This window comes from Rattus norvegicus, chromosome 14, assembly GCF_021556685.1.
Source record: "Rattus norvegicus strain SHRSP/BbbUtx chromosome 14, alternate assembly SHRSP_T2T, whole genome shotgun sequence".
In the NCBI taxonomy this organism is placed as follows: domain Eukaryota; kingdom Metazoa; phylum Chordata; class Mammalia; order Rodentia; family Muridae; genus Rattus; species Rattus norvegicus.
The window spans coordinates 78,882,555-78,897,592 of NC_141547.1; the positions used below are offsets into that span (position 1 = coordinate 78,882,555).

Here is a 15,038-nt window from a genome sequence, read left to right on the forward strand (position 1 = left end):
TACCCTTGTCATTCAGTCGTGGGTAGGTGGTTATGTCCCACACTCCTCTGGAGAGATCCCAGTATTACAGGTTTATAAGTTTAAAGATAATACTTTGTCTTAAAAAAAAAACCTTTTAAAAAAGATACTACAGTGAATGTGTTCAGTAGGTAACGACATTGTTTTGCAAGTGTAAGGCCTGACCTGAGCTTGACCCAGGGTATGCCAGTGCATGTGGAGAAACAGAGGCAGGGGGATCCCTGGGGCTCACTGGTCAGCCAGCCTAGCCTTATTAGTGAGTTTCAAACCAATGAGAGACCCTGCCTCAAAAAACAAGGTAGACAGCTTGTGAGGCATGAAAGCCCATGGTGGACCTTTGACCTCCCTATTCATGCACCCACACTTGCACACACGTGTGCAGCCCCCCCCCCCAAGATGGTACTGATGTTGACACCAAGAGGGAAGATGGTAGCTTGCTGGTAATTTGGGGGTGAGGAGCCAGCATTGGAGGTGGCTTGGATTTGTGGTCTTGCCGAACGATTAAAAGAGCAGAGGGCATAACAAATTTGCTCTTGGAAGGAAAGGCTGCTGTTTCTGCTACCTTAAAAATATTTTTTGGGCTAGAGAGATGGCTCAGTGGTTAAGAGCACTGGCTGCTCTTCCAGAGGTCCTGAGTTCTGTTCCCAGCACCTACCTGGCAGCTCACAACTGTCTGAATTGCCAGCTCCAGGGGATCCAGCACCTTCCCAGAGACATACATCGTAGCCAAAACACCAAGGCACATATAATAAAACTAAATAATTTCTTAAAAGAATATTTAAAAAATGCTTCCTTGTTTGGAGGAAAAAATATTTTAATGAGCGGAAGCAGTCCCTGTAGTCACCTCTGTGGATCTGGTGGGGAGGAGGCTAGTTGTTGGGGACACTAAGCTGGACCGTGACAGTGGGGTCTTTATGGCAAACAGTCCCTGCTGTGGGCCTCATCTGATGGTTTCAGAGATTATCTTGGGGGCTCTACAGTGCTGAAAGACTCAAAGGCGTGGGACTAATGAATGGCTAATCTGTGGAAACCCCTGGGAATTGGCCTGTCATCTGCCGAGGCCTCAAGATGAGCTCCAAAGACAGGCCAGCTGGGCCATGAGCGTTTGAGCCTTCTGTGCACTCCGGCATGCTGGGGTCTCACAGTGGGACAGAGGGGAGTGAGGGCTGCGGGCTGCACGCATGTGCCCAGCTGATGTGCACAGTGCCACAGATGGGGCTTCATCAATGACAAGGTGGTTCCCACTTTCCCGAGGCTGGTGGTCAAAGACCAATGGTGGCAGAGTTATAGTCTGGGGACCTGCCTCAGCCTGCCTGTGCTTCTCCCCTTCTTCTGAGATCACGGTCCTTTCAGAATGGTCCCTCCTGTCACAGCTTCATTAAAAACCCCACAGCCTTTTCCCAGCCCCCATCTTGACTGTCTCATGGGAGTTAGAGGGGCAGGGTGGGTTTCTGTCCATCACAGGGGCCTCACATGAGCTCTTCTTGCGATCCTGTTGCTTAGATAGGTGCCTTCCCTCCTTCTGGAATCTTCCTTCCTCTAGTCTTCTATGTTGCTGTAACAGCCAAAAGTTCACTGACCAACTCATTCCTCCTGTCTGGAGGTGCCATTGAGGTTAGATTGGGAGACAATGGGGTAGAACTGACAGTAAAATGTTCCGTCTGTTCATGTACAGATGACATGTAGAGGTCTCTCTCCTAAGGAAAACAGTTATAATTAGGGACCCTGGGGACTCCGTAAAGTCCCCTCTCCCTGGGTCTTCACAGGTATAGGCCCCTTACCAGCACACCCTGCTCCTCCCCTCTAGGAAGGAGCTTGAGGCTTCCTCCTTTGCAAGCCTGTCCAGTGTGTACCTCTCTGAGCTCACCACACTGTTTCATGTACCTGCCAGTCTCCTTGGCACCGAGTGGAAGCTCAGTAAATATTCATTGACAGAATGAAGCCTCCCGCTGCCTGGAACGGTGCCGGACACCAAGTGGGCACGTGATAAATGCCTGATGAATTGGATGCGTTGAAGTCAGCAGTGTGGATCGGCAGGCACTGCCGAGGAGACAGGGCTGCAGTTAATAAAGCCCTCACAGACCCGGGACAGGAGTGAAATATCACAATTTATGTAAAGCTCTTCATTATAACTCTGCAGGGACGGTCCTCCGGTATTAGCATTTTCCAGACTCTCTTATCAGCGGCACTTCAAGGATAAAAGCCGGAGCTGCAGAAGGCAGCGTGGGAGAACAAACAAGAGCTATTTGCACATCCCAAATAGAGAGGGCAATGGGGCTGGGTCTTTACCTGCCTCACCTAGGCAACACGGCTGCTTAGAAGGAGGATGGGCTCTTCTAAGGGCTGGGACTGTGTGTGTGTGTGTGTGTGTGTGTGTGTAAGTCCCCCTTTCTATGTCCCCCACAGTGCTGGGGGGTGGCTTCAGGTGGCATGACTAGGCCTTTTTTTTTTTTTTTTTTTAACATGGGTACTGGAGAGTCTAACTCAGGTCTTTATGCTTGTCCAGCATAAGTGTATTTAACCATTAAACCATCTCCTAGCCCCTCACTGATATTATTTATAATGCCTGATGTCCTTCTGTAGGTACAATCCTGTGTTTCCCTGCAGGATGGGAGGTGTGCAGAAAGAGGCAAACAGCACCTTCTAATCCCACTGTGCAGAGGGTTCATCCTGGTAGTTCCAGTCCCATGCTGAGAGAGAACACTTAGAACACAGTTTGAAGTCAAATGAGCTTTGAGCTCACACTTGGCCTGGTCTATCGGGCTGTCAGGGGATCTTGGAGCCTGGCTGTGCTCACAGCTATCCCTGTACCTACTTCGTAGGCCTTGGTGGCATGTGAGTGGTCTTGGGTACAGCGGGTACATGCTTGGTAACTGGAAGCTAGTGGTATTTTCATGGCTGCTTTGAAAGACTATGGGTGAAACCTTAAGAACCTGGGCCACCCACACTAGCTGGGGGACAGCAAGAAAGTCGATGTCATCTTCAGGTTTCTTTTGAACCGTAATGTTCTTGTGAGAGCCTGAACCTCTGATCTATGAAATAGTCCTGTGTCCGAGACCAAAGGCAAGTTGGGGAGAAAAGGGTTTATTTGGTTTACACTTCCTCATTGTAGCCCATCATTGGGGAACTTGAGCAGGGCAGGAGCCTAGAGGCAGGAGCTGATGTAGAGGCCATGGAGGGGTGCTGCTCACATGGCTTGCTCAGCCTGCTTTTTCTGGTTCTTTTTTTTTTTTTTTTTTTTTTTTTTTTTTGGAGCTGGAGACCGAACCCAGGGCCTTGCGCTTCCTAGTCAAGCGCTCTACCACTGAGCTAAATCCCCAACCCCTCAGCCTGCTTTTTCAAAAAGCCAAGACCACCAGCCTGGGAGTGGTCCCACCCACAGTGGGCTGGGCTCTCCCACATCAATCACTAACTAAGAAAATGGCTTACCGGCTTGCCTACAGCCCAATTTTATGGAGGCTAGCAAGGCTTCCTTCTCTCCCATGACTCCAGCTTGTGTCAAACTGACACAAAACCAACCATCATACAATGCTTGATTTGATGTTGTGAACATGGTCTTGCAGAGTATCCAGGCTGTGGAGGGACTGGGCTCAGGAGAATGGCACACAAAAGGTATGTGAAACTCGGGGAGACACTCCCCTGCTTTGCGCCTCGGTTTCTCCATTTGTCTTCACTGTATCTCACTGTTGTTAGAGCTGGAGTTGGTGATGGCTGTTGCATGGTAGGCTTAGAGGAGCAAGGCATCCCTGGGAGTGTGGGTCACTGGGGATCTATTGTATATTAGGACAGCAGTGTCCACTGCCAGGGCAAACCTTTGCAGCATAGAACAATGAATCCCTTTGTTCTCACATGACCACGCTTTTTTGAGTAGTAATGCCACCTGCCGGATGGCTCCCCTTTGTTGGAGACCTCTGCGTCCTGCAGCCTTCACTTCCCCATTAGGACACACAGAAGAGAAGCACACAAGGCAATCATGGTGGCGGAGATTGGGGGACGGGAAGAAGGTGCAACTTTCTGAGCATTGACACCTAGGAAGTGAGGAATTAGGACCATGTTATGGGACAGCAGGGGTGGGCGAAGAGATACCATGGGTACCTGGAAGCTGGTGGCTTTGTAGGCACTAGCTCTCATCCCTGTTGTGACCAGTGCCACTTTAGGCCATCCCCCTGCACTCGCTTCTGCTATGTCTGCTGGGATGCATTCTCTCTCTCTCTCTCTCTCTCTCTCTCTCTCTCTCTGTTTGCAGAGGTGTCTGTACATGTGTAGCACGTGTGTGTATGTTGTATGTGGATGGCAGGACTGCCCTTGACGTTGTCATACTGATTGCATATTTGTTCCCACAGTCATTGCACAGATACGGGCAGGGCCTGACTGGACTCCAAGCAGGACCGGAGAGACTGTGAGGGTCTAGGAAGAAGCCCCTAGCAGCATGGTCAGAGGAGAACTAAGAAATGGCTATTTAACTATTCCTATAGGCAATTAAAGATTTGACAGGAGGAGAACTCTGACTTGATTGAAGGAGGCCTCTCTGAGGAGGGGAAAAAGAGATCCAAGGGACCAATCAGAGAGGACTAAGGAAGTGAGGTATTTGAAGGAGTACCCCACCTTGTGGGGGGCATGCAGTGTGTGCAGAGGTCTTGAGGGGAGAGACCTTGGTGGTTCAATGTGGAGACAGACGGGACACAAGAAGGCTAGAGCCGAGTGAAAGTGAGGGAGATGGGGTGCGAAGCCTGTGCAGCCAGCGAGAGGATTTTACCAAAATCCAGCAGGATGGGGACCAGGTTAGAGAACCTGTAGGAGCCCTGTGGTGGAAGAATCTGCTGTGAGGCCAGCCATGAGCTGATACTGAAGCCTGATTCAGGAGTGAGGACAGGTTTCTGGGACTACTGACAACTAGAGGTGAAGCCAGGTGTCTGTCCCCACTTAAAAATCCCTGGTTTCTGCCTGGTATGTCTGTGACGGTGGCCCATCTTGCCCCTGCGCTTCAGAACCCAATTCCAGTATGGAGATCTAGGCCTGTGGTTATCCAGTGGTGGAAGAGTGTTTTTGAGGCATGCGGGCTGGCTAAGACCTGCGTCCCGAGGCCCAGCCTGTGGAGTATCTTAATGAGTGAGGTGGAGCAGGGCAGCCAAGGACCGTTGACGTGTCTTTTGCATGACCAGCCCCTGTTTTTGTGTGACTTTCACCAGAGCCCAGCGATGAATTCTGTCTTGGAGGAGAGAAAGCCCAGAGGAAGGTGCAGAGGAGAGTCCCATGGGTTGCTCAAGGTCACAACATAGGAACATCACAGCTTGTTCCCACTCCAGTGACTCATGCCAGTCACCTTGACTGCCTGCACAGGGTGGGTGGGGAAGACAGCCCTCAGGTGTACGGGCTGGCTGAGATGGGGGTTAGGAGGTTGGGGACAGAAGACACTTCTCAGGGGGAGAACTTGGGAAGCAGTTCCGTCTTGTTGGGGTGAAGTGAGGCCCGATCCTGGTTCTTGGAATTGAAGTGTGTGCTGGGATCATTCCAATCCCTGGGGAGAGAAGTGAGCTGATGCCCCTCCCCTCTCATGCTTGAATCCACCTTCCCTCCCAAGGCTGCTGTCAGGGCACTGCCTGAGCCTTGTGGAGATCTAAGGACCTGAGACAGGGGTGCCCTCCAGACTTGCTAACCAAAGAGAAGTGACAAGATTGCCCATAGTCAATGTGCTCCCATGGGTCTGGCTGGCCTGGGAGGGAACATCCACCTCCCACCAGCAGGACACATGGAGGAGAAGGTGATTTGGTTTAGGTGATTTATAGCTCCCTGGCTGTTGGATCTCAAATATGTGTTCATCATGGAGGGAGAGGAGGGCTAGGCTGCATTGGGAATAATAAGAACCAGGGTTGGGGTCTTTGTTGACATCTGCCTATTGCCTGGTCACATGCAGCTTGCCTTGCTGGAGCTGGGAGGGTTGGATGAGGTCCTGTGACGGTGGCAGGTAGGAACTGCGACTTCCTTCCTTCAGAAGGTGATAGAGATGACTCTGGCACTAGCCCGTGCCCTGCTATGAACTCTGGCAGCATGCTGCATGGCTTTTCAGAGGCACTCATTAATTAAAAATGGAAAACTGTGTGGAGGATGGAGGAAGAAGAAGGGGGAGGAGGAAGGAGGAAGAGAAGGGGGAAGGGGGAGGAGGAAGGAGGAAGAGAAGGAGGAAGGAGGAAGAGGAAGGGGGAAGAGGAAAGAGGAAGGGGAAGAGGAAGGAAGAGGAAAGAAGGAAGAGAAGGAGGAAGGAGGAGAGGGAGGAGGAGGAGGAAGGAGGAAGAGAAGGAGGAAGAAAGAGGGAAGAAGGAAGAGAAGGAGGAAGGAGGAGGGAGGAAAGAGGAGGGAGGAAGGAGGAACGAGGAAGAAGGAGGAGGAAGAAGCAGGAAGCAGGAAGCAGGAAGCAGGAAGCAGGAAGCAGGAAATGGGTCTACCCAGAGAGCCATGCTGGGTTCTCTGCTCAGTTTCTTCTCTGGCTTTTCCTGTTCCAGAGTCTGGGACCTGTGTGGTGATGAAGGTTTTTCTGACCACACACGCTTTTGTTTCTCTACTGATTCCTTCCTTGGCCTGATGTCACAGACACCCCCCTTTCCACAGTCTCTGTGACCCAGACTCCCAGTGAGTGGCTATTCTAAGATATGTCAGGATTGCTGCAGTTGTTTTCGGTATTCAGTGAGTTGAGATGGTGTTTCCTCATTAGGTGGTCCCTAACAGCCCTGGACACAGGGATGAACACTTGGGGATCTAGGTGAGACTCACTGCTTGCTTTCTGTAGGGTTGATGGGCAGCTGCCCTGGCTAGGACAACAGACATGTCCCCCATGATGCTGGACACAGGCCAGCATTTTGGATCTGGATCAGGCATCCTCTTGGCAGGAGGCTGTGAACCGTGCACAGCACATGGTGGTGCACAGCTGGCTTTGCAGGCATCAGGGCTCCCTCACATGGGCTCATTGCCAACGCTTATGGCGTTAGCTTCTTGTACAGTGCTGACTCCCCATCCACTAGGTCACACTTGGAATATGGCCTCACTGGGATTTTTCCATTTACTAAAGGGGCATCAGCACGGCCCAGTTTCTGTGGCCTGGCTTTCCTTTCTACTTATGTTGCCTAGAGGCTTCAAGCCATGGTGCAGTTCCTTGTCTTCCCTCACCGCTGGTGACCGAGAGGCTGTGGAATACCTGTGAATGCGCACATACACACAAGCACACGCGAGTGCGCATGCACACACCTCTAATATGTGAGGCCGAATCAGGCCAAGGATGATATTGTGTTGTGGTAGGAGAGGTACCTGAGGGCAGGGGGGTTCTTCTTGGCAGGGGGTGGGCTCTTATACAGGAAGTCTGGAGCAAAGAACTGTTGAGGGACAGATGGGGGGGGGGACCAAGTGTCCTCTTGGGTAATAGGACAGTGGCCAGGAGCTGGAGGGGAGAAGGAAGCATGTTCCAAGAGATAGCTGAAATGATACAACAAGGGACAAAGATAAGGGGTTTGTCAGTAGATGCATAGCTGTGTACTTCTGACGTCTAAGAAATTACTGCGTGGAATTTGGTCTGATTCATCTCCCTTCTCCGCAAAGTGATACACAAAGCAGCAACGTTTGCTCCATTTCTTGGTTACTTATGTTCTCCTGCTGACCTGGTCCTTGGCATTACCTGGTGGTTTAGAGTTTGGATGGGTCAAGAGGGGTACTGATAGGCGACATCCAGCCATCCTGAGATGCTTGCCCCATCTCCCATTGTCTTGTACCAACTGCAGCCCCCTAGATGAAGACCCCAGAAAGGGGCGCTTGGTTACATAGCCTAAACCTATCTGTCCATGTGTACCATGAAGTGGGCAATAGCCCTAATGTGCCATGGAGCCCTTGGGCTCTTGGCGCTTCTGACCATGGCTTCTGGTGTGCCAGGCTCTTTGCATTGGCTGCTGGTTTGGGCATCATAGTGTCTTGATCTCCATGCTTCTCTCATGACCCCCACTCACCCCACTTTCTGTCCCTGGGTCTACTTCCTTTGTTGGTGGTTGGTCGGGTTGTTCATTTCTGGGTGTGACAGGGAAGGAGTCGACGCACTGCCTGCTGCTGAGGAGCGCAAACATCGGTATCTGCCACAGCAGCCGGATGCCATGGCTGGCACTCAGCCCGCCTGGCTCTAGGTTAGGCTTGGGTAGACATGGCTGCCTTGGGTCAGAAATAAGGGAGATGAAGTGAAAGCCTGCTGTGTCAGCCACATCTCACCTGCTCCGCCATGAAGGAGAGAATGGGTGTCACCTCTGACTTTCAGGTGGGGAAACTGAGGCATGAGTGAGTGAAAACTGTGGCCAGGATCTGAAGATAATTGGCCTGAGCCACTGTTTTCTTGCCCAGGCGAGCTCTCTAAGGAGGACAGACAGTGTCCACTGGGGAGATAGAGGCTGGACCCAGGCTGTCCAGTCTCTGTGCTGTGAACTTGGTTCTCCTGTGGAGAGGGTGATCTCTATAGCTAGCCTTTGGGGAGATGGATCTATGGAAGTTTCAGATCATCACTGTGGCCTTAGCACTGGACAGGGAGCATCTTAGTCAGGGACCCTCCCTAGTCTCGGGAGCACATCAGTACCTGCTGTGGACTGTCTTCCTGCTCTTGGAGCTGTTCCCTGTGCATCTACCGTCCATCCTGCCCCCTCTTCCCTTCTTCCTCCCTCCCTTCTCTCTCTTCTCTTTGCCTCTAACTTCAGCTCCTCCCACCTTCCTCCATCTTCCCTCTCCTCCCCCTCCTCCTCTCTTCCACAGAGAAATCCTCGTGGTCACCACACAATGAGGTGATTGTGAGCTGGAGTCCCACTGAAGGCCAGGAACATGGTGGAGGCCTGATTTTCATGAATGATTCGATGCCCGGCCCGGCCCACTGCAGGCAGCAACCTGAGCTCGGGCGGCCAGCTGGGTGGTTTGCTTCAGGGCTTTGTCTGGGAATGAAGAGGCCCTGGCCAGCAGCCATGTTGCCTTGGTATTGGGGAGGAGGGACGGGGATGGCTGTTGGGGCCTGTAGGACAAGCTGGGTCAGCTGGGTCCCAGAGCTATGAGCCACTCTGCAAAGCGGCCCAGGGGCTGGGACTCTGGTCAGAATCTATGGGTAAGAAGGGTGTGGCTGGCCTCATGTAAGATTCTGGAGAAAAGGCCTACTACGTACGTACGTATGTACGTACCACTCACAACATTCCTACAGGAGGATACCGGATTCCCACATTGCTGGACGGGAGGCTGGAACCACTGTGAACCCAGTGTCAGCATGGGGGAGCATGGCAAGCCTTAGAGACAGCATCTCCACCACCCAGAGGGCTCATTTTCTGGCATTGGTGGACATCTCAGCCCTGCTCTGCCTGGTTGTAGTGCAAGTTGGTCAGGGTGGGGACACAAGGTACCCAACACACGGCAGTGAGCTTGAGTAAAAATGACAGGCCAGTTGCTGATGAGACTGTCCAGGAGCTTCTCTGGGGTTGGTGTGACCCTGCCCTCTGCAGGTCTGAGCAGATCTCCTCCAGAACAGCCCTGTCCAGCACTGGTATTGAGACTCAGTATCAGCTCTGTGGGATCTGCTGCTTCTTCCCGGCTGTAGCGACACCTGCTGGTGGCCAGGCTGGTCCTAATCCTATGGCTCCCAGGTGGCTCTCCCAGGTCCTGCCTCCTAACTCCAGGAGAATATCTGCTTAGCTCCCCAACCCAGCATCTCTCAGGAGCCAGAGTTTCCCGCCCCTTGAACGGATAATGTTTTCTCTCTAATGGCTTGTGAGCCTCATCTGGACAATGGTTTCTCTCTCTGATAGTGTATCAGAGATGAGCTGTAGTATGAATAATGGCTTTCTCTCTAATGGCATGTCAGCGATGAGCCTTGCATTTGGCCTGCACACTCCGATTGTTAACTGAGACCGTGAGCCAGTTGTGGGCAGCTGTGGACAAGCTCTGCCTCTTCTTTCAAAGGCCCTTGGGTGGGATGTGGTAGACTTGGGGGAACACTGGAACTTTGTAAGACCCCCCACTTCTCTTCCCATTGCCTTTCCTCATCAAGGATACCTGGCTCAGTGGTGGCTGAGGCCACTGGAGGACCAGTGGATAGCCATAGGCATAGACTTTGGGCAGTAATCAAGGATCCCTAAGCTTCAGTGTTAACCTCCCATCAAATGGGAATCACAGTTGCTGGAGCCCCTAAGAATCACAGGATAAGAATTGTAGACACTGATCAACCCCCAGTCCTTGTCACCAAGGGAATGCACAGAGATTTTCCCAGGAAGCTGGGGACCCCCTGCAATAGGCAGGAGCATCCTCCTTATTCTCCATAACTTTATTGTCACTGACTGTTGAGGGCATGAAGGGTCTGGGTGTCTCTATTTCCCATTGTCCCCCTGCTAGAGTCCACCTGCCTGGTCTGGCTTCTGAGTCATAGGAACAGGCCTCATGACCCTCCCCATCCAGAAACCAATATCTTCTTCCCTCCAGGGATCTGTTCAAATCCTTAAATTCTTGAGACACCAATACTCACTGTTCTGTCCCAAGACTAGCTGAAATCATGCCTCTTTGGATGCCTGGGGGTCATTCTACCTCCCTGGGATAATCACATCTTTTTCCAAGCCCTGCTCTGTGGTGGGTGGTGATGGCAGGGAATCTATGTGCAGTGAGCCACCATCCCTCAAAGGGCACACTGGTCCCAGGAGGAACGATCAAATACCCCTTCACCACCAAGCCTAACTGTAAGGGAAACCATGCAGTCTCTGCCAGCCTGTCATCAGGACACAGCCTTGACCCTAGTCTGAATGCTACTTTGTGTTCCTTCTGTCAGACTCTGCCCTTCCCCCATGTCAGAAGCCCAGCTCAGCCATGGCCAGTGGAAGGTCAGAAAGTCTGTGGGGCCAAGCAGCTAAGCCACTGGGTGCTGACATAGCCCTTCTAAAGTCTCAGAATTCTGGAATTCTGGGTCCTGTGGCCTACGTTCCCTTCTAGGGCCAAAGTACATCTTCTTAGGTTGTATGACCTGAATGTGCCCGGCAGCATCACAGGAGAGGACACGAGAGATGGATCTTGCTTGTTCTGGCTGGCACCCACATGTAAGCATGCAAGGCCCTGGAAGTCAGGATGGGACTGTGGTGTTGAGATGGGCAGTGTGAGTGCTCCCACTGTGTCCAGCCAGTGAATGAGGAGGACAGGGCCAGTGGCAAGAGAGCCGGATGCTGGCAGGGTTTGCCTCATCCTTCCTGGGATCTTATTCTAGACTCTGGGATGATTTCAGAGGTCGGGATGATTTGAAATCGAAGGCCAGGGCAGATGTTTCTGGAAGATGTTGGGAGCTTTTTGTTACCCTCTGCCAGATTAGCAGCTCGGATTTGGGCTAGACCCAGAAGCCAGGACACATGTACAGGGTTGAAGCCAGATGCCATGAGGACAGGAATGAGGGAAGACAAGGGTGAGGGGAGAGCATTGGCTGCCCTGACTCTAGCCTCAAGCTGGCCCCATCCTAGGGGAAGAGAAGGTCTTGAATCCACTGCATTTCACAACCTGGCTCAGGCTGTATTAGTTCAGGCCTGAGCCCAGCTAGAAGCCACTGTGTGTGGTCCTGGGTACAGAAAGCCCAGAGTGGCTGGGATGAAGGGGAGGGTGTGTAGGAATCCACAAAGCAGTGGGCTGAGTCAGGCCTTTACAGATGTTCTTGCTGGCTGTTGTTCTTGGTAGTGTGCAGATGGGAAGAGCCACTACTAGAGTTCTGAGCAGTGTCTCCAAGTGGTCTCAGCGGGTCCTCTGAGAGAGCTGGGTTGCCCATCAGGTGAGCAGTGATCACGTGCTGGACCCCTATCTGCTCCTGCCTGCATTCCCCGACAGAGTTCACCTCCAGAGCTTCCTGTCTCAGAGACAGAGCAGCATAAACTGACCCAAGAGACTTTCAGCCTGGGACCTTATTTCTTTTCCTTCTAAATCCAAGGACAGTAGCCAGTTCTATCTCAGTGCCCAGTCCAAGGGCAAAGCACCTTGAGTTTTGGGCATCTGCCTATGCCGGCTTCTGCTGTTTCTCCTTCTCAAAGCCTTGTGTGGAAGCTGCTCGGGTCTTGGGTCTGAAAATTGCATTCATCCTGGTGCTGTCTCCATCCCAGTGCCGTGGGACTCTGGTGGATGGGGTCTGGCAGGCAGCTTGTGCCCTTGCCACGCTCCCCACATGGGTTCATGGACCTGGAAGTTACCTATAGGCATTTATGGTCCTCATACTCCAGGCCTGGCACCTCCATCTCCATCCAGTCTGACCTGTGGTTGTCCTTCCAGAACCCATTGGACCCAGCCCCAGGCAGAATCCTCTCCCTCACCTGCGCTCACACGTGTGTGTGTGTGTGTGTGTGTGTGTGTGTGTGTGTGTGTGTACACGGTGGGGGGTTTGAGGGGAGATAGGGCCTGCTCCAGGCCTCTACTTTGGAGACTGACCTGGTAAGACAGGTTTTTCTTGTTGGGGCTGGTAAGTCAAGACAGAGGGGATGGGCTGCCCTCCACTGGTCAATGAATGACTAGGAGGCAAAGGGGAAGATTGCCGTTAGTGGGCACTAAGTGGGTCCTGGAACCACCAAGGGCCATGTTACTACAGGGGGTAGAGGGACTAGGACGGTGTTGTCTGAGGAGAGATAGGTGGTAGCAGGCTTCCCTCAGAAGCTGGGGCTAGGAAGCTGAGGCCGTTGCCCTATGCTATGGGAGATCTTTGTTTTAGCATCTCAGTGTTTTCCCAAAGCCCAGCTAAGCCTCTGGATTGCTGGGAGTGGCCCTGCCCTGGAAGAGCTCCGAGGACCATCAGCACCATCAAAGCTCCATCCGTGCACAGTGCAGATTCTGACAGAACGTGTATTGACATTGATGTACTACGTCTGCTTTGCAGATGAAACAACAGGCACAGGCTATAAGTATATTGTACCAGGCCCTGGATGTCCAGTCCCTGACACTGTCAATATTAATATCACTGTGGTCAGTGGGGCATCTCATACCTTAGCCAGCCTGTTACCAGGCTAGTCCCTTTGCAGTAAGCAGGTTGCCAACTTCAGCTGAGTCCTCTGCAAGATCGCCAGGCGAGGTGGGGCTTCTTCCTCATGCCCTTCCTGCACCCTTGGCGACTTCTCCTTCATGCCAGCTCCCCTCTTAAGTTAGCCTCTCCCTTGTCTAAAGGGTCAGTTGGCCTGAGGGACCAAGCCCGTCTCTCTCTGAATCAGGGTTCTCTGGACCTTCTCCTCATTCCATCACACAGCCCAGAGATAGCCCGTTACTCAGGGTACTTGTTCACACCACCAGTGTCTGCTTAATGGTAACTATGTCAGGCACCAGAAACATAGCAGCTCTCACAGGAGGCCCTGTCCCCGTGGAGTGTGTGTCTCAGGGAGAGAGGAGAGCTATGGCATTTCTGTTGTTGTTGACATTTATTTAATCCCAATCTGGGGTCCCTAGCTTACCCTTAACCATCCAATTCCCAGATAAAACACACAATTTTTTTATTTACAATATGCCTTAAACAGCACAAGAGTTGTCCAGATACCTACCCTCTATGCTGTTAGAATCCACTTTCCTATCGATAACCCCGAGTTAATTCTTACTGTGTTTCACCTGGGCTGCTCTTACCTCCAATTGGCCAGCCTTCAAGGCCACATTTTTATGGCTCACCTAACCCACAGCGGCTTCTCCTTCCTCTTTCACCCCCTCTTCCTCATGGTTCTCCTTTGACCCCAAGCCTGAGAATTCTAAACCCCACCCACGTCTCTTCTACTCAGCTATTGGCTGTTGGCATCTTTATTTACCAATCAGATATAACTGGGCGGCAGGGTCACATAGAGTCACTTGGGTCTACGGGCAGATTCCAGGTCTTAGGGATCCCCATTGAGTATCTCAGTAGACAGTAAGACCAAACCTCAACTCCTTTCTGAGTGAGATAGAGTTCCAATCACTGGTTCTCGTGTCTGGGTGTCTGGCTGTGTCCCCCAGGCACCGTCTTGTAACTCTATTTATAAGTTATCACCTGCAAGAATTCCAGGTGTAGACACCAAGAAAAGGCAGCCAATCTGTGTGTGGTAACGTATCTCTCAAGAAACGTCAGGGTCATTACCAAGGCTCCCTGGCATGGACTTGCCGAGTGCATTTCTGCCACAGACCTTGGTATCTGTCATTTCACCAGTGTCTGCCTGGCTTTTTCCCTATCCCATCAGTTTCCTTTTTAAAATGGCAACCCAGGGCCAACCCTGGCTGCTCTGTGGCCCAGCTCCCTTCTGGTTTTCTACGTGATGTTCACAGTTGGACCAGGCTCTGTCTTTCACTGATTGATTTTTTTTGTCTTCCTTCTCCAGCAATGTAAGCTCAGGCTGCCTGTTTTGTTCTCTGTTGTATATGCATCTTCTGGAACCGTGTCAGCACATAGTGGACGATCAATAAATATGTCTTCTGTGAATGTGCAAGTGTACATGCCTCACCCCGGTGTGTGTGTGTGTGTGTGTGTGTGTGTGTGTGTGTGTGTGTGTGTGTGTGTGTGTGAAGTCCCTGTTTTCTTTGATGGGCTATAAAGGAATATTGTACAGTAGTTCATAGTGTCAGGAAACACAACAATTCCATCTGACTGGCACTTCCTAACTCCCTGATTAGCCATGACTAAGCTCTGCATGTGCCTCCTGCAGCCTAGGGCCCCATCCTAGCATAGACATCATCTCTGGGCCTTATCCGTGGTTGTGGAGTGTCTCCACGCCCCTGGGCTACTGTGGTGTATTGCTATGTGGTGCCGTCGTGGGGTGCTCCACCACATGCACACATGAGAGCTCAGACAGGGTAATAAACAGCAAAGCTAATTTGATTTTCCAAAATGAGTGTCCCCAGAGGACTTTTAAAAATGGAGCTGGCATAGGGTCAGGGAAAGGCAGCCACTGCAGGGATCGTCGGTTCCAGAGGGAAATCCAATCTTCCACTCAACGAGGCAGTCCTAGCTTCATTAAGTGAGAAATGGTGACTTCTTAACCTTGCAAAGAACCAGGGCATCTTGGCTTGAC

General features: G+C 51.8%; 1 protein-coding gene and 1 long non-coding RNA gene across 7 annotated transcripts in view; one reads left to right on the forward strand and one right to left on the reverse strand.

The window, feature by feature from the left end:
* The window catches only part of Sorcs2 (sortilin-related VPS10 domain containing receptor 2), a 363,891-nt gene that overhangs the window by 64,548 nt on the left and 284,305 nt on the right, over positions 1-15,038 (forward strand).
* On the reverse strand, positions 815-6,418 carry LOC134481778 (uncharacterized). The gene is made up of 3 exons (XR_015637109.1): positions 5,938-6,418; positions 1,903-2,058; positions 815-1,715 (listed from the first exon to the last, which is right to left on the reverse strand). It is a non-coding gene; the product is annotated as an uncharacterized LOC134481778 (long non-coding RNA).